We start from the raw sequence: 19,024 nt of genomic DNA, 5'->3' as shown, positions 1-19,024 counted from the left end.
ACTAATTCCTGCTGCTGTGCTTTTCACAACTTTATTTTTAAATACAGTAGATTGGATTCGCTTTTGCACCTGTCCCCAACAGGCTGTCGAATGTGACACATTGTCCTCTTTTACTGTCTTAGTCGAAGATTACTTGAGTTGAATTTTTATCATCTTGGGTATTTTTGTGGTGTTTTATTGTGTTGTGCGTTGGTCCTCATTCTATGTGGCTTATTATTAAGCCAGCGAAGTAAATACGTAAATAAATAAAAGTATCTGTATGAAACTGGCATGAACAAGTGACACAATCTCGAATGTTTCTTTCGTATATATTAAGGAAAATTCGTGCAGAATTCACGCACGCGAAACGAAACTATTCTGTTTGTGAATGTCTCTCGGACTGAAGCTTTACACGCTAACGGTTTAGCGCTTGTGCTGAGAAGTTTACTATGCGCCCTGTCGTCTTGCTGGGCTGGAAATCCCGCGACGTGTCCCAATGTTTGCACAATCACACAGATGGTCGTTTATATAGCGACCATGTACAGCTCACGTCAACCTTAATAATAACACTGAAAAAAAAGACGGTCTCGTTCCCGAGCGCGATTACAGCAACCCTTGGGGCAGTGGGGAAATTGAACAATTAATTGAACAATATTATTGCGTTAGTTTAACGCAGGATTTTGTTCACTTAACATTCCCCCAGTGCCCCCAGGATAGCTGTTATCGTGCTCGGAAATGAAACCGAATTTGTTCCAGTGTTGTTATTAAGGTTGACGGGAGCTGTACGATATGCACGCGTGCTCTCTTCAGGCACTGCGCCACAGCGGACAAGGCTTCGTCCTGTTGGCTTCCGGTAGCCTCCTCACAGACGAAAGTTGTAAGGCATCGAAATTCAAGCAGAAACCTTCCTTCCACGTCAGCCACGGGCAGCAGGTATATATATAGGACACGTGTGACAACCCGTTTAGAGTGCGAGCTGATGCAGACAGATTCTGTCAGACGCCCTTCTCTCTCTCTCTCTCTCGATGTGTGTACCGAGTGATACGCCCTGCAATCGGGACCTAATCATCAGAAGACACCTTGCGATCCACCGGCTGATCGCCTCATGAGTACACATACATGCACAAATAATACAACTTCAGAATCTTCGTCAACAAAACCGTCCTATAATAAAGAGGGAACGTAACACAATCCATGGTACACATAGAAAGATACGCAACGCTCGCCCGAGACATTATCACCACTGCCGAGCGCGTCTCGGGTCAACTCTCTAGTTGCTGCGACGCGATTCGAGAGCTATGACCTCCAGCGGGCCGCAACGTAGAAGGAGAAAAGAACAAGAAAAAAAGTCCTTTGCGCATCTGGGACTCGTTAAACCTTGCTGGTGGTTGCACGCTGCCACCTGACATTCATTACGAAGACGCTGGGCTTTGTTTTTCTTGGGGCTCCCTCCTGGCGAACATAAAACTTGCCGCTTTTTGAGAGAAGGCTGCCCCGTATATACATCTTAGCACCCTTCTCCGGTTCTCCAATCCGGTATATATATTATGTACTGATTCAAAGGATGCTCGTAATTCCCCCTCGCCTCGTCGAGGCTGCTTTTATTTGGACGTCGGTACAGTTAGATTTTTCTGATGGGGCTCTGGAGATCATCCAGATGCCGTCAGAATTCCGGACGCGACGAATCCCTGGAATGTCGGGGTGCTGAGATATCGCCTGGTGGTTGTCGGATGGTGCGTTTATGTAGGAATGAGAACTTGTTCCTGTGCTAGTCTCGGAGGCTATGTGACTGTACGGGACATTTGTGTTTGCTGTGGCAGTATACACGAAGCGCGCACGTGCAGAGTATAGGAATTTTTATGTAACTCCTTCCGGGCTGATTGACATTAGAATCTTAAGCGGGTTTGTACAAGTCACAAGAGCTGGATGTAACGAGACGTGTTGAAAGGCCATATTTCACATTACACGTGGCATCGTCGAAGTACGTATAGATCGTACGTACGTAAGACCGTTTCGAACGGTAAAATAGTATCCCTATTCTCATTGATCCAGTTTTTCATTATCTCGTCTGCAGAGGAGTGTCAATGTCCACCACCAAGTTCTACCGCCCAAACATATCACTGTGATCATAGCTTCTGCAATTTTTAGTGAAGTATCAAACACCTCTTGTATGCGAGGTTCCGGTAGGCTTTGTCCTCTTGCAGACATTTAAAGTTTATTGCTCGCTTCCTCAACTTCTCGTGAAACCTGTCGATGTTCAAATATTTGATATGAAGAAACCATTGCGACATAACAAAAGTAACCCCCTGGCTTCCCGCCAATGGACAACCGACATTCTCCCCCCATCTATGCTGAACAGAGTTGATCCAACGCTCGCTTTCAGCATGCCACGAAACACCTCTCGTCAAGGTGCTGCGTTAATTCATCGAATCTACTCAATGTGGCTTTTACGGCTCAGTGGCATTACCGCTTGGGACAAGTTGACTCTCCCAGATGCTGTCACTGCGGTGCTCTAGAGGATCTGGAGCACATTCTTCTTCATTGCCCACACTACCAACCTTCCCGAACTGCACTATCCGTGTCTCTTCGTCAGCTGAACTCTCGCCCCTTCTTTCTATCAAAATGGCTTGGTCCCTGGCCGAATCCAGCCCACCAACGTTCTGCGCTCGCAGCTCATTTGACCTTTTTGGACACAATAGGACTTCGATCCTTATTGTGAAGGGGCTCATTATTTCATTCCCCACATCACCACCAGCAATGGGGTGGAATATCACCCCTGGCGGTGAAACCACCCATTCATTATCTTAAAATAAAGTTGTTGTTGTTGTTGTTGTTGAAAATCAGAAGTTGGTCTTGATTTACGCATTCGGAGCCATATTCAAGAGAGATTACATACGAATCCCCTGTAACCTTTCGTCCCTCTTTGTTTCATCATCAAGGGTCAAACGACGTCTGCTCGCCTTGCCCAGCTTAGCCACCACTGTATTACATTACTGGTCGAAACACCTAATTTGCAATATATCTCGTCGCTCACAAAAGGAAACGCAGCGGAAAACAGAGCAAGAGCGAAAACTCTTTTTAAGCGTCCCTATAAAAGCATAGTACAAGAAGAAGTATAAGTTTCTGCATATTGCAGATTTCTAATTTTCAACTATACCCACCATGTTCTCCTTATTCGAATTTCCCGTTTTCGAATGTACGAAGTCACACATAAAACAACATCTATAGAAGTTCTAGCTTGTATTCGAAAAGGCCCGAAGAAACGTGGATTACACCAGTCGCGCGAAAGGACGAGTGAGAAGGAAAAAGCAAAACACATCAACTTTCAAAACCGCTTTACAACACATACGGACATCAACCGTATATACCTCCCAGACCACCAGAAAACATTCCTGTCTCTATATGTGTACTCGTACCGTATGAAATATTCGGCCACCTATATACCAACGATTGTCTGGAGCGTATCTCCATTGGCACTGTGTCGTCCCCCGCTCTTTCAAAAAATACTCTACACAAAATTTGCGCGGTAACAAACGATTGTAAATCGGAAAAGAAAGCAGCTCAGATATTCACACGTCGGCTTTACAGATATACTGAGGTCAATTTCTTCCTATAACCAATACAGGAACAGCAGATCTATTTCACGCCTGCTTTATCCACGTGTGTCTGGCGAATATAGATGACTTCGCTGGTGTGTAAAGAGAGACAGAGAGAGAGAGAGAAAAAAACAGGTCAACGCGATGAAAGGCTGGAAAGGAAAAAAAAAAAGGGAGATGCGGGAAAGACGGCATAAATCGTGTTTGTCTTTTCCATAACATTCGTCCGACAACCACCAGGGCTTTCCTCGTCGCGTCTCCATATATTCCCACTGGAGGTGGGATTCTTCCGACCTTTTTTCTTCGCTTCATAAGCAGTATATGTTGGTGGGGTAGGCGGACTCCGTTTTTTTTTTTTTTTTGTCATTGACACATATACATACATATAGCTGTGCTGCGCGTTATGTTTGCTGCATCAGTTACATGTACTTTACATCAGTTAAAGTCAATCAGTACTTATCAGTTACATTGACATCCGTGCTTCTGTAATGACTTATGACTCTACGCGGGCTATCAAAGTGGTGATGCTTCCTAATATTGTTCGGTACCGCACCCATGGTAAGTGCAGCTAAACACTTGCATACCCAATCTGGAGATACAATATTAAATGTCTCATAACCACTTGCACACCCAGGCTGGAGATAATATATTAAATGTCTCATATACTATACCATAGCTCCGCTTTCAGTGTGACTGACACACACACAGATACATTGGATGATGATGAGTTGGGCGATTCACCGCCGCTGAGGAGGTACACTGCCCTATTCCACATTGGGAACGGATGAGGGGATGATGATGGGGGGAGCACTTTCAGAGATCCGTCACCAGACCGGTGGAGCGCAAGTACTCTGCAAGAAGACAAAGGCCTTGCATCGGCTGGGCAGCGTTCGACCACGGCCAGAGGATATTCGCGAGGTTGAACGGCCGTTTGTCAATACGTTGCATATAGAAACTTCCATCAGTACAGACTCGGACTGGGGTGCCGACGAACGATTTGCCGCTGGCATGAAAAGCGCTCGGTGGCCGAGGGCACGGTCGCTGTGGCGTTGGGGCATGCGGTGGCTGACTGAATTCGGCGTGACTGAATTATCACAAGCACTGCGGAAAATTCGTTGTCTCTTTGAAGCGGTGGGCTATAAGAATGACAGTGCTATAGAGCTTCGATGCCAACAACAGAGAGCGTAGTTGAATAAAAGAGCACATTCACGATGCATAAACGGACAACTACAGCGAGAGCTCCACCGACTGTGCCCAACGTGCTGCGTTGTCCGACTGTTCGCGTGCTTTGTTGGTACAGCAACGCCATCGTCGGTAGCGACATAGTAATACCCCTGTCACACTGACGGTCTTGAATGATCATTGAAACCAGTGGCCATTGAACACCTAGCGCGTAACGCCACCTACAGTATAACGTGTCAACCTAAGTGTCAACCTATATCAGGGAGCATAGGATCCAATGCTCTTTGCGAAGTTGACACATTACACGCCTCGTTGCGCTACGCGCATGTTCAATGCTCGCTCAATGGCCCTTACTATCAATGATCATTGAAGACTGCCTCTGCGACAGGGGTGTAAGTTCAAGCCCACTATGACAGGAGGTAGCCCTCTCGATAGACATACTAGCCTACAGGGGATCCATTAGCGGGGTATTAAAACAGTCTACTAACAACAGTGTTTACAAGTGCCAAACGTCACCACACCAGCACCGGACAGCTGTTTCGGCCTTCTTGGGCTTCGTCAGCAGTGCCTTGGTGGGCAACGTTTGAGTCGGTGTCGTTAGAAAGTCACGTGGAAAGCGATATCCTCCTGTCAGGGCGAGAGACTCACCACTAAAAGCCAAGTGCAAAGCCAGTGACGTATACATATCCAGGGAGAAAAGGTAGCCGAAGCTCGTTGGCTGCACGTAACGTGCAGTTAAAGAGCTTCGGCTACCTTTTCCCCCTGGATATCTACTAACAACAGGAAGTACAAGATATACGCGGTAAGAACTGCAGCACACGGAGTTCGTTCAAGGTGGCTAGAAGATAGCTGAAATTTCGTCTCCCTTTGTGCTCATCAAATACATTGCCTGAATTGTCATTGATTTTCCCAAAAACAGCAGCTTAATACGTCGACGCGGTGGGCTGCTTGATCTATACGCAGGTTGCGTTGGCCCTTTGCGAGGACCGAGGAAAAGAGAAACTAACGGGCGAAGATAGCTTCTTTCAGAATGAGAGCGATCAAGGTCATCAACAGCTCCGACGCTGCTTCGCTCAACGCTCACGCGGGGACTTGCCTCGGTGAGGCAAGGAAGTATACTCTTTACTGAATGTGCACACATTGTTGAACTGGTGAACTGGGGCACGTGGCAAGAAAACAGAATAATAAATAAGTGTATCGTCGGTACATTTGTGTTTATGCGTTACCACGCGGTAGCGCATAACTACAAATGGTTCAGCCCTCGAAGCAATGCTCATCGCGCGAAGCATCACATTCTTGTTTTCGCCGCTCGAATTCTCAGCTACGTCTGCAGTCAGAGTTGCACGACTTGGGTGTCGAGCAAGACATGAACCTAGGCTGACGAGCAGTTGCCCGAACCGTCAGTTGTCAAAGCGACGAGGTGCAAATGCAGCCACTCTTCTGATCGAATCATGGAAAAAGCAGTAAGATTTCGAAATGTTACGTGTGATTGCAAAATGAAGGCGGACGTCGAAGAACGGATATTGCGCTGAAAATATTTAAGAATACAAAATTTAAATGCAGAATGCGAGTGACTTCTCCACAACCAACTCTAAAAGAACTAAAGTATAAAGTAACTAGGCCTACAGCAGACCTTCTCAGAGGCCATTCTGAATACCCATACTGGCATCGAATAGTAGTCAGGGAGGGGCGCAGGCGCCGCACTATTTCTCATGAACTGAGCGTCGCCGTTTCGCCGACAGTGTCTGCATTGAGCGCGTTGTGTTCTCCTGAAATGTGTTACGGGTTATGTCGAAAGCCAAGTGCAAGATATCCGGGAGGTCCGGGCGAGTTTACTCGTCTGTAACAGGAGAAGAGACCAGCGTGGAGGGCGATACGGACATTCCTTGTGCTGTTATTCAAGTTAGCAGCAGCAAATGACAATAACGAACGTTTCTTTCTTTCTTTCTTTTTTTTTTTTTTTTGTCGTCCTCTTTGTGCTGAATGTTTGTGCTTGTGTATGGTTTAAGTTGGTGTGCACGTCGGCCACATTTGCAGCCCTCCCCGCCGGTATCTTCAGCATTGTAATTCTTCCGAACATAATCAGCGCGAACCTTTCATTCCTCATGGCATTGTCTGGCATTGCAGTTCCGATTCAGAACATATTTCATATACTGGCATGCACATACAAACATATATATATGTACACGTACTGATTCATCTACTTGTCTACTGTCTACCACATCTACGCTCTAAGAAAAAAAAAGGAGAATAGGGATTAATTGTAACTTCTAGTCCCCTAGGTGGAGTGCAATTACTCCCCATTTTAGTCCCCTAACCCCGACATTTACTCCCCAGGACAGCAAATAGACACTGAACTTCGCGAATGGTCTTCAGAATGCACAACAAGAACAATAAATGGTGAAGATGAGATGGGGTGTTTCCGAGTGCAACAGTGCACGTAAATATGTGCTCTTGGTCAATCTGATGGCATAAGGCTGTATAACTCAGCCAACTTAGAAATTTTCCACCCACACAGATTAAGAAACAGTTAGGGCTTCTTTCTTCGCAAATTGTGCCCTTTGTATGTCGCAAGATTTTATATCACTCGATATATCACGGTTGACGGTTTGATTCAAAGTATTTTCATGCATGCACACGAATTATGTACCTGGGGGGACTCTTAGAACAGAGCGTGAAATGCAGTCTCCACTCTGTGGCATGCATTTACTCCCGAAAGGGACTAATTTTTGTAGCAATGCGTTTAGTCTCCAAAAGGAGTAAAATTAATCCCTTTTTTCTTAGAGTGTACAGTGAACAGTGGGAAATTATTTCAGATCCAATTCTGTCGCAGCATCCATATATGGAAGACACGAAAGGAATACACGGTCGTTGCTGAGTAAAATATATTAGGTGACGGAGAAACTAAACAAACTATCGCTTATCGCTTGCTATCGCTTTGTATATAGTTGTGGCCACGAGACTACGTTTTGGTGGGTGCGTGTGCTACGACGCGTTTCTGTTCTTTGTATTTTGTATATTTTATTTGTATTTTTCTCTTTTTTTTTTAGTTGCAGAATTGGTAGGGGTGCCAAATTCGGTTTCTCCATATTTCTTTCAAATTCATTTATCGACGTATCTTATTATCAACGCACTCAAATTCACATTATTCTTCTTGTTAAGTGTCAAATTCACCTATAGGGCCATTAATTGCACCTCTAGGTTCACGACAATCTGCCTGTGGAGAGCCGAGGCGTGGGGGGAAGGGGGGTATAACACAGATACTCTTCCCCTCTTTCCCTATACACCGTGAAGCTGCTCTATACGCACATCAAACACAAGAAACTGATCCTCGAAAGAAACAGTGCAGTTCGTGTCCCCCCCAGCCTGTTATACCAACCATTCAGAATGTTATTGTTCAGTCTTATGATTTGTTACAAACGCGAGGCATGCATGCATTGAACTGAACAAGTAGGGTACGAGCGAGCTGTTGTATATTCGATGTAGTTAACATTTCCCTGAGCCTCAGGGAGAACACACACACACATAAACAGAAACCGGACGACACGAGACTCATATCGATGAATTTCGTGTCGTCCGGTCTGTTTTTATGTGTGTTCCCCCTCAGGCTCAAGGAAATGTCACCTACATGAAGGGGGGGGGGATGCAGGGGGAAGGTGCGGCCAGCCTGCTCTTAAGTGGCGGCTCACCTACATGATTGCATATGTGTAAGTGGTAACGGAACACAAGCTGTACAAGAGAGAAACTGATGTTCTGAGGCTGGAACAAACATAGAAGGGGCAGATACAAACAAAGCCTCAAATTGCCTAAGAAATCAACGATGAAAGATGAAAGTGAAATTGGTAGAGCCCTGGACCGGTAATCCAGAAGATGTGGGTTCGATCCCTACAGCTGGCTAACCTTTTCAGTGACTTTCATCTTTCTTCTTTCAGAAGCTGTAGTTTTCGGTGGTGCAATGTGTGGCCTTGAGCATGTTATGAGGTGAAGCTGTGATTACAGAAGATGTTAGCTCGGGTGTGCAACACTCTGTGATTGTAAGAAGAAAATGTTCCGACGTGCACGCGACGATTCGTGCGTTGGAGGTGATATCAGCGATATCATTAAAGGAACGGCCCAAGAGAAAACGAAGCGGTTAAGGGTAAGAATTCAATACAACATTGTAAGTGGCCGTTGGATCAAACCTATAAGATCCTATAATGCTGACAGGCAGTTCATATGTCTGACGGACTTGTGACCCTCTCCACCTCTGCAGCGTACCACCGTTTAGCAAAAACAAAATTTTCAATCTGTCTCGGTATAACAACACGTGCAACGAAAACGGACCCATAAAATGCGGTACGTTGTGACATAACCCGCGGGCACTTGTTTAGATTCTGATGAGGACAGCAATAAGCCAACATATATATTCTATGCTTCTCAGAACCAGCTGATGAAAAATATCCTGTTATACCCCACAAATGGCATGGCGAACAAAATTGGTTCCTGCAAACGACAGGCTTCCCGTCGCCTACACAAAGAGGTGTTCTTATGCAATAATAACGGGGGGAAGAACTATAGCAAAGATAAGAGCCGGTAACAGCAGTTCAGGAGTAATTATTAGGAAGCGACGCGGAACCTTTCATAAGTCACCTTCCCTTAAATGTCACGTGGCCCAACAATGCAGGTCGTGAATCATGGCTGTCACTCTGTCGTCGGATCGCCTTTATGTGGCCGCGGGGTTCCGTGTGGGGTCGTATAGCTTGTTCACGTAGTGTGCTTTCATAACGCTCTGCTTTTATTGCAGCTGGTTACATTACGTGTTCCCCACTATATCGCCTCTGTGCTTTGGCAGTTGAACTTCAACCTCGAGAAGCCCGATCCACGGCGAACTCTTCGACGTTGTCCAATTCCTACCAGTATAACTTCTATGCTCGTTTGGACACGCAACTTCACATCGCGACAGAAAATATAATATATCGACGCATACTTATAACGAAGAAAGAGACTTGATTGAGGCTTTGTATGTATTTGTCCCTGCTATGTTGTTCCAGCCTCAGAACATCAGTTCTTTCATGTATACGTATACACACGCAGGCATTCTAGTAAAAGCCGTGAATACACACACACATAAAGAGTCGATGATTAGATGGAGCTGATGCCGGCCAGCAGGCTGGGCGCTGTCTGCTGCCCCAGTGCCGTGTGCAGAGAGAGAGAGAGAGAGAGAAATACATGATGACGATGATATGGGGATGACTTCCGCTCATTGAGCGGAATGCTGCGTGTGCAACTTTAGCTGCGGAAAGTTATAAATCGTAAGCAATAAGCAAGCAGCTTACATGTTTGCGGTCACTTAAGAGCTTGTTTCTTATGAATAGTTCGGCCTGAAGTCGGCCCAGGACACGTACTAACACCTATCCCCCACTCCTTCCCGCTGTCTGCTCTCCGTCCGTCCCCATCTGTACGCCGCTCATTGCCACAGTTGCTTCGCGGCGCTAACACTGAATGAAAAAGATATTATAAATACCTGACAACGTAACGCACGCGTGATATGTCGCCCCAGGTTTTTTTTACCTGTTCTCGAAATTCCAAAAATATCGGTGGCGGCGACGTCTTTTGTGAAACGACCCTCATTTTAGCGGGCAACATTGGCGATTTGGCGCTATGTATCCAGCCTTTTTTGTGGCGTGACTTCGGTTTCCAGTTGGCGTGCCATAAACGTCACAGTGTTAGACTCAATGTTGTGCGATGCCATGTACACTTAGAAATAAATATTTCGAAATGGTGGCAACCGGCTCTTTTACCACCCCGTGTGCAACACCTTCATGCGGAAGGGTATAACGGGACTGTTTACCTCCTCCGTTGCGGCGCCATCTTTCGGTCGACAACATACGCAGTGTTGTAACTGGGCCCATTTACCTACCACCCAGGGTATACACCAGTCTATTACATGACATAACGATAATTTCTCGAAGGTACGGTATCATCGTATTTGAGGTGTAATTTAAAACACAGTCAGCAACACGATTGTATCTTCATCCGAAGTTTTGTCACTTGTTGCGGCATATTTTCCGTTACTACGAAGAGGAACACTCACTTATTATTGCAAAGTCGGTCGAGCGAAGAGGATTGCAGAATTTGCGAAGTCGCGGTCTACTATAATAGCATCTGTTCTCCGCTCCGGCAAATTGCTGCAACATTTGTGATTCACACAGGTTGATTTGATTCGATTTGTAACCCAAAAAAAATTGAGATGTTGATCCCGAGCCACTCGGGACTGGTTACTCCAGGACGCGATATTCAGAAAAGAAGAAAGGGAAACTACACAAATCTATACACTTTGAAATGGAATACATCGCCCCAAGACTTGGCACCAAATAAGGCAACGGTGTAGGAGAGGAGAGGTTTCTTACTTGATGACAATACACACATTTGTGATTATGTGGCAGTAATCTGCACGGTCTTTCTGCCTAACACCGGTACTTTGCGCGTGCGGCCGTATGTGCGAAGTTTGCATGTTTGTAACTGCCGTTAATTTTTGTTTGCGTCTTTCCCCTGGTAATAGGCCAAAGATAATTTCTTGATTTCTCGTTTTCTAATCCGTAATGACCCGTAAACCGAAATGTCACTGAGAAGTTGCGACTGCTATATAGCTCGAAATTTGCAAAGTCGTGAATTTCGTATGCATGTATCCCGCACGCTAAAAACGTTCAAAAAATAAGAAGGGAAGAGCAACAAAACACACACTATTAGTATTACTTCGAGGGAGTCGCACCGTTCACAACTGAAACGCTATACATCCTCGTACGATCCATTTGTACATTTGAAGGGTATAAGTTTCACACACAGGGCGGTAAAGTTTGGACCCACGTCCAGGGTTGAACAATATACCACCCTGCCAAAGGGATTAAACTTCACACTTCTGTGGACTAACAGCTGTGACAACCCATTAGCACCCTAAAAGGTATAAAAAAGACAACTTTTTTTATAAGAGTGTAGCTTCGCCGCCGAACTTGACGGGGAATGCGACATTGTTGCCTACTTCGGCACAGTGTTGCCCACAATTTTAAATTTTGATTTCTAAAAACAAAAAAACACTATGAGCGTGATTTTGACGAAAATTGTGACGTAAGGTAACGTGACGTTAGAGACCTGAGGCCTATCGAACGAAAGGATTTTATGGGATTGTGCTTCAACATACCTCTTTTCCCCGTACCTCTAAGAACGTTTCAACAAACGCATTTGGCCAGCTACACACCTGTATACTGCGAACTCCCTTTTTTCCTCAGTCAAACTCTCCCGTCGCTTGCGCACAATCTCCATCCGCTGAACAATCTCAGAGCCAGCCATTAAGCAATAAATTTCCCACCCACGTGTGCTAGTTACAAGGGCGCTTTCGGGCAGTTTCACTTACACGCTTTTCCCCGCATTATAAACACCTACCTACCCTTTCGCGAGAAGGGGGGGTACGACGCAGGGGCATGAGCACGGAACCTGCCTGCGTTACGGAGATTATAAAATTGACGCCGTCATCTAATTTATTGCGCCCGCGCAAACTAGCAGCCGCTACAACAGAAGCGGGGAGCGTGAAACGGCCTGAAACAGATATACTACGGAGAGCGAACCTACACTTGCATGTATAAACACCTGCGATGTACGAGAGTCAGAGAGGTGTGATTTGATGCGGTAAATTATGTACGTTCTAGGTGTTTGTTTAGAAAGGGACGCTAATTGCGCTACAGGGGATTTGCAGGTGACCGCGCGCGCGCGAGGGAGAGAGAGAGCGGAGGATAAATGGGACCAGGGAGGGACGCGGCAACGCTTGCCTTTTCGTTTGCATATTTCTGTGGCGGAACTGCTAATCGGATGTTACGTTGTTGGTCAGCTGGCCGCTCGTCGAGGGGAGAGTTTCGTCGATACGGGGCAGAACAAGCAACTTGGCCGACGGAAGGACGGGCTCGAATGTTGGATGCAATAATGGGTAAGGAGCGCCGCCTCTCGGCGGTGGCGGGAGGTAGTTGTGGCTTTTGTTTTTCACGTTCCCTTATTGGACTCGCTGTTCTCCTTTTCGGGAATAGATCGTGAAGGAAGACAAGTTCGTGGAATTGCAGTGTTCCAGAGATCCTACTGTGTTGCCCGCGGATGATGAGTGAGCGTAGAGTGGCCACGCGCGGGTGTGAATTGAGGGTAATTAAAGTTCTAAATCCAATATGATCTACTGAGATGCGGAAATTGCACAGCCCAGGATTTTCCCACCACCGCCTCCCCCCCCCCCCCCCCCCAACATCGCCCCTAAAAAACTTGCCCAAAATGGCAAGAAAAGTCAGCAGATTCGCGTGTCAAGCACCCTCACCGCGCGCGCACACGCGCACGCGACATTCCTGCACCGCTGAGATGAATACCCCTGCGCACTGTGTAAAGTTGGGCGAGTTGATCAAAAACAGCAACTCCAGAACGACAGAAACAGAACAGCGTGTGTCGTGCTCCTTCTCAGAGTTAGCATGTTGCATATAGATTGGCACTGCTACTGAATGACAGCCTTGCTGCAACGAACGCGCGTAACTCTTTTTTTTTTTTTTTTTGAGTACACCCTTGCCACATATATCACTATTTTTGGAGTGTCCATAAGGATTCTCCTCACTCCTTTCATGGCTATGAATCGCGTGAAGGAGACACCTTAACGAGGGTAATGGGGAGTAAAATTGTACACTCCAAAGGGAGTGATATATGTGGCAGGGGTGTACTCCTCAAAAAGGAGTTACAACACACCCTTTTTTATAAGTGTGCCTTATATAAACTGCTGTTTATGAACGCCACCTTAGTTTGGCCGGCGGCGCTATGAACCATTCCAACTAAGGTTACTGTACTGGGCAACCGCAACACCCGAATCCAGTGACTTTATTTGAACGGCTTGACTTCTTCACCTCACAGGCTACTACAGCGTTCCCAATTTATAACATATATTCGTTCCCAATTTATACAGTCATTAAGTGTCGGTTCTACTACCTTGTTTCTTTTGTAGGAACCAATGTGTCAACAGAAACGTCAACACTTGATGTTGGACAGACCCGAAGCATCTGGAAAGACAAGGTTCCCCATCTGACTCTTTCCCCGTCAAACGAATATTTCCAATAGGTAAGCGCAGCTCTGCTCGGAGCGGAAATGACGTGCCCCGGTCGCGGCGCAACTCAGGAAGCTCCTGCCAGGGGACGTGGGAAACGGTCACACGTGATCATTCCTTTCGTGTCACTCTGTGCCACCTGGGTGAGGTGAGTAATTGTAGCCCTATTCCGGTTGACCTTTCTTCTCGTTTCGGGGAAGTTTAGCGAAGCAGCTAGTCGTAAGATGGACACCACACTGGCTGAAAAAAGAACAGTATACGGATTCTTGTTTTTGCTTTGGGATTTCAAGTTCGTTTCACTTCACGAGTCTACGTCATCACGGAGAGACGCTTATTGGCGTGAAACGCCATGTGTTGGAGGCGCCACCATCGCTGTCGTAGCTTTCGCGAGTGCGTTCTCGGAAGTGTTGATGTTTCAACTGCAGTTTCTATGTATGGATCTCCTTCATTGTGTCGCTCTGTAACGCATAACACACGCGCTAGCATCCAGCAGTGGATTAGTAGCGAATACGGCATGCAAGTTGGTCAGCTCTCTGCGCAGCTCCCCAGTTTCCCTTTCACCTCTATTGCCCGTGGCGCGACCTCATTGGTCCCTCTTCCGAATAAGGGGGTAACATTCCAAGGTTGAGGCGCAAGTGGTTCATTCTGTGTACCCATGCCGGTCTATGAGCACCCCCTTATTGCTGCCTTGTAAGTGGACGGGTACTTTGTCACGTGGTTTCTCCAAACTTTACCCTCTCCACTGCGCGGAGAAAAACTGTAGTAGCGTATTCCTCTGGTCGTTGCGGTGCAGAAAGGCTTACAATAGCTTGAGTGTTGCGTGTTGCACTGGTCCCTTCAGTGCAACGCGTGTCGCTGGCCGTTCCAGAAGGACCTTTACACTGACGAGTGTAAGACCAGCATAGCTCTCGCTGCACCGAAGATATAGGCGGTGTATACCGGAACATGCGCTCACTTCCGGTGGCCTCTCTCCATGTCCTTCATTCGCTCACACTCTAAACCGCAAAGAAAGAAAAAAATGCGTGCCGGGCCATGCACGCCTTTGATACGTTCGTGCAGGCACGATGGACGACGAGAGATGAACATAGAGCTTCGAAATGGTTTCAGTGTTCTATTTTCAGTCGATACTCGCACCGTTTATTTATTTATTTATTATTAATTAATTATTTATGTTTTAATTTATTAACTAACTGTAGAGGACGATAGTCTTCCTCTACACGAGTCCTGACCGGCGATGATGGAATGCCCCAGCGGGCAGATGGACGTGGCCTCAAGCTAGGACGGTGCCAGTAGAATTGGCTGCCAGGCGCAGTAGCGCGCGGCAGCAGAGGCGCGTCGTCGTCGTCGTCCACGGGCCGCCACATCACTCCCCCCATCAGACGCGGAGCGGTGCATGCGGTTGAGGTCCGCGTCGATATCATGAAGAGGAGAATGAGGACGACTCGTGGATGGTGGACGACTGGACACACGGCTTGTGATTGTGGCTGTTGATGCAGCAGCAGCAGGATGGCGGGAACAAGAGCGCTGCGATCCGGGCGCAGTGATGAGATGTGAATGCTGAGTGCTTTACTGCTTGGATGCTTGAGTGGTTGCTGATTGTGTTGAGCGGTGCTGAGTGCGTTGTGTGGCGTGGAATGATCGTTGCTGCGTTGCTTGTTGCTGAATGTTGCTGAGTAAGTGCATTGAGTGATCGTTGCTGAGAGCTGATTGTTGCTGGGTGTGTGCGTTGCTGACTGGGGGGGGGGGGACAGTACCGCGACCGGTACGAGAGCGTGAATGCTGGTTGTCGCCAGAGAAATGCCGGGGAGGACCATTGTGAAGCAGGTGGAGGCCGGAAACTGAGGTTACTGTGGTCTCCCTGCGGGTCCCCGGTGGAACAGTGGTCCTGGTGCGACTTGCCTGTTAGAAGGTGCTTCGCTGTTGGTTTGCCGAAAAATTTAGGATTGTGAATGGCCGAATTACGCCGAACATGTAGAGGACGATGGTCTTTCTCTACACGAGTCCTGACCGGCGATGATGGAATGCCCCAGCGGGCAGATGAACGTGGCCTCACGCTAGGACGGTGCCGGTAGGACTGGCAGTAGCGCGCGGCAGCAGAGGCGCGTCGTCGTCGTCGTCCACGGGCCGCCACATAACTAACTACAGCTTGTTCGACTGAGCGAAACAGTGTAAGCTACGTTGGCGCGATTTCTCTATAACACTGAACTCCACACCGGCACTGTATATGCACTGCGCAATACGAAAACGAGCAGCGGAATTCGCCATAAGCATCGCTGCATTGGAACACGCCAGATTAGAAGCTCGAGAATGCGGAATTGGGATCTCGACCGTCAATTGCTCCGTGTGTGCACACCTGAACGCATATACCACTGTGAATGTGAACCGAGGTAAGCTATATAGGAGTATATAGCGAAACGTTAGTGTTTCAGTTATCGACGTTTTTCTCAAATTTACTTTCAGAGCTGGCAGTTAAGTACTGCACACATGGAAATGTTTGTATGTGGATATACATAACCTCTCCGCAAAAGTTTTTTTTTTTTTTCGTCATTCCAACCACATGCAATCATGATAATATCCGCTTCGGCCATGACGTCATGATTTGTATCGGGACATGCTCAGGAACTAAATGCCAAGCCTCCTCCAACCCCCCCCCCCCAAAAAAAAAAGAGAAAGAGAAAGAAAGAGTAAGAGTACTATACATCTGACAAAGGACGATTAAAACTGGCGCAGTAACTTTACTTTCCGATCCTCCCACGAGAGTACGTCACTTTCGCCTTCATTCTCGAGACGCATTCTTTGGACTTAATCTCCTTCTTCCTTTTCCCCTTTCTCGTGGTGCTTCATTCACGCAACCTTATGGGGCGCAGTCGAAGAGATTAACGGTTTCTTTCGTTATGCAAATCGGTGCCACACAGAAATAATTGCGCCTCGTCTTCTCTATATATGCTTCGTGGCCGTAACACCACCAGACAACACTCGTTGCTGCTAGAAAAAAAAGAAAAAAGAGTTACGAAACAAGAAAAAAAAATCTCCAGGGAGTAGGAAAGGAACCTGCACAATTGATGTTCGCTAATAAGAAAAGAAGAGCGTCCGGTGGAAAATGTGAACGCTGAAAAACGGAGGAAGGCTCCGCACGCACAAATGAGGTTTTACGTAATTGAAGTAAAAGACGAAGTCGACGACGACACCTCTGATGATCGTCATCAACGAGCTCGATTGGAGACGAGGATCTGCGGTCTGCGAGCGTAGCCTTATCAGCGCAGGCAGAGGGTGCTACCGAGATCGCTTGTTCGGCTTCGTTTTGCATGCGAGCCTCCTTTGCGTAGAGCGTTCTTGGTGTCGTTCGGCAATTCATCGTCGCCGAATGGTATCCGAAGGAACGGGGTTGGAAATTGAAGATTACAAGATCGATTATTGGGATGCTTGGTCGTAGCAAATAGTCCGTTTCCGCATTTGGAGTGCACGGAAAGAGGTGGCGGTAAGTGATGGCGGGGATTTGAACGCAGACGTTATTGCCGCGGGTTTTTGTTCACGAGTGGGGAAAAATTTGCGCTCAGTTCTTTTTCTTCTTTTTCTTTTTTTTGTAGGGTTCTCTGACTTGCTCTATACTTGGCTCTTGGCTCGAGAATGTTTAAACTTGCAATAACTGTGTCAAAATTACCATTTATCAGTCGAACAACTTCATCGTCAGCATAGAAAATAACTGGCCACGTGTATACCTTTCGCCCGTCGTCATCATCACTTCTTCACTTATTGTTGTTGTTGTTGTTTCGTCCGTGAAGTCGGAGGTCTTGTCCGATATGAGCCTGTCCGATATGAGAGCACGCTGTCCGTGAACACGTTGCGATAGAGTAGTGTGCGCATGTAAGTAAGTAGTAAGCACGTGCTAACTATATAGACGCTTCCGTTGACGGCTTCGCGCCGGTGGCTTGATTGACACGGGAAAATATGCGGAGAGGTTGTCCAACTCAACGTTATGGGCCGGCTATGCCAGACATTTGGGATGAAAAAATAATAACTGCGAAGCTCGTTCGTGTCCAGAAAGAAGACCGTCAGAACACTGCGCTAGGTTGCGTAACTCAGTCATTAGGTAGTAACTCGTTGCAAAAAGCAGGGCTCGGAACCGTTATTTTTTGGGGTTCGGTTCAAGTTCCGGTTCAAGGTTATCGGTTCGGTTCGGGTTCGGGTTCAGCGCAACCAAAATAACGGTTTGAACCGATAGTAATCGGTTCGAACCGGTTTACGTCTGGTGTGCTAATCAGTGTAAAACATGTGAGAGTTAATGTCAGGATCCGCCTATGGCTTGCTCCTCCTCCCTTCCTCTTACTCCCTCGCCTCTACACTTCATGGGTACAAAAAACCATGCAGTTCACAGCAGATCATCCTTTACTGTACCGAAAAGTGCTGGGAAATGGCGCACAGCATACCACTGAACTCCATTGCAAAAGGCTATCGCCAATTTCTAAAGAGCCAAAGAGAAGAAAGCGGTCACGTGGTAGATAGGAGTATCCCAGAGCCCCATGCGCAGGCCGGCACGCTGCTCCCCGTTGAAAAGAGGGCGAGAGGCCGCTCCTGTGTTTCCTTCCTCCATGCTCTGGACCACACGCTAAGCTCTTTCCCGTGATCGCTAGAGGTCTGCGTGGATTGTGGATGCCAGAGCTCTGGTGGATGTCACTGAGGACTATTAAAATTTATGTCGCCTTCACACTGCGACGCTGAATGAAACGAAATAGCCGAGGCAACAATGCAAAGTGTAGCTGTCGTGTACCACATCTTTTTTTTTACACCTTGAGTCACCAAAATGAACAGGGATGTCGTGTACCTTTTGCAGATGAGGCTGTAGGAGGTGAATTTCTGGCCCTAACCTTGAATGGACGTAATCTGTGAACCTTGTGAATACACTTCGTGTAATGGAATATGCACTGTAGCGACTCTTGTTCTGCATAGCATGGTTTGTGGCGGCACCTGTTGCTGCCAGTTTGTTGGACAACGATAGCTGGACGTTGTTGATGATGATGATGATGATGATTGAAAGAAAAACATGGGGCTGGACGTTCAATTTCCAATGGCCCATATGCATTTTACATAACCTAACACACTCTTTCTTTCACTATATTAAACATATCCCCCCCCCCCCCTAACCCACGAGCAAGCAAGCCGGCTCTTAGCC

The 19,024-nt window shown here is 47.0% G+C and overlaps 2 protein-coding genes across 2 annotated transcripts in view; one reads left to right on the top strand and one right to left on the bottom strand.

Moving 5' to 3' along the window:
• The window catches only part of LOC135385332 (zinc finger E-box-binding homeobox 1-like), a 491,031-nt gene that overhangs the window by 440,443 nt on the left and 31,564 nt on the right, over window positions 1-19,024 (bottom strand). The gene's annotated exons all lie outside the window — the stretch shown is intronic.
• The window catches only part of LOC135385333 (uncharacterized), a 68,061-nt gene continuing 62,868 nt past the window's right edge, over window positions 13,832-19,024 (top strand). The window contains exon 1 of the mRNA XM_064614600.1: window positions 13,832-13,868. The gene's annotated coding sequence lies outside the window, so the exon portion shown is untranslated. The remainder of the gene's footprint in view (window positions 13,869-19,024) is intronic.

The sequence above is a fragment of the Ornithodoros turicata genome, chromosome 2 (assembly GCF_037126465.1).
Source record: "Ornithodoros turicata isolate Travis chromosome 2, ASM3712646v1, whole genome shotgun sequence".
NCBI classification, from domain to species: domain Eukaryota; kingdom Metazoa; phylum Arthropoda; class Arachnida; order Ixodida; family Argasidae; genus Ornithodoros; species Ornithodoros turicata.
This window is presented reverse-complemented; position numbering and strand designations above follow the sequence as displayed.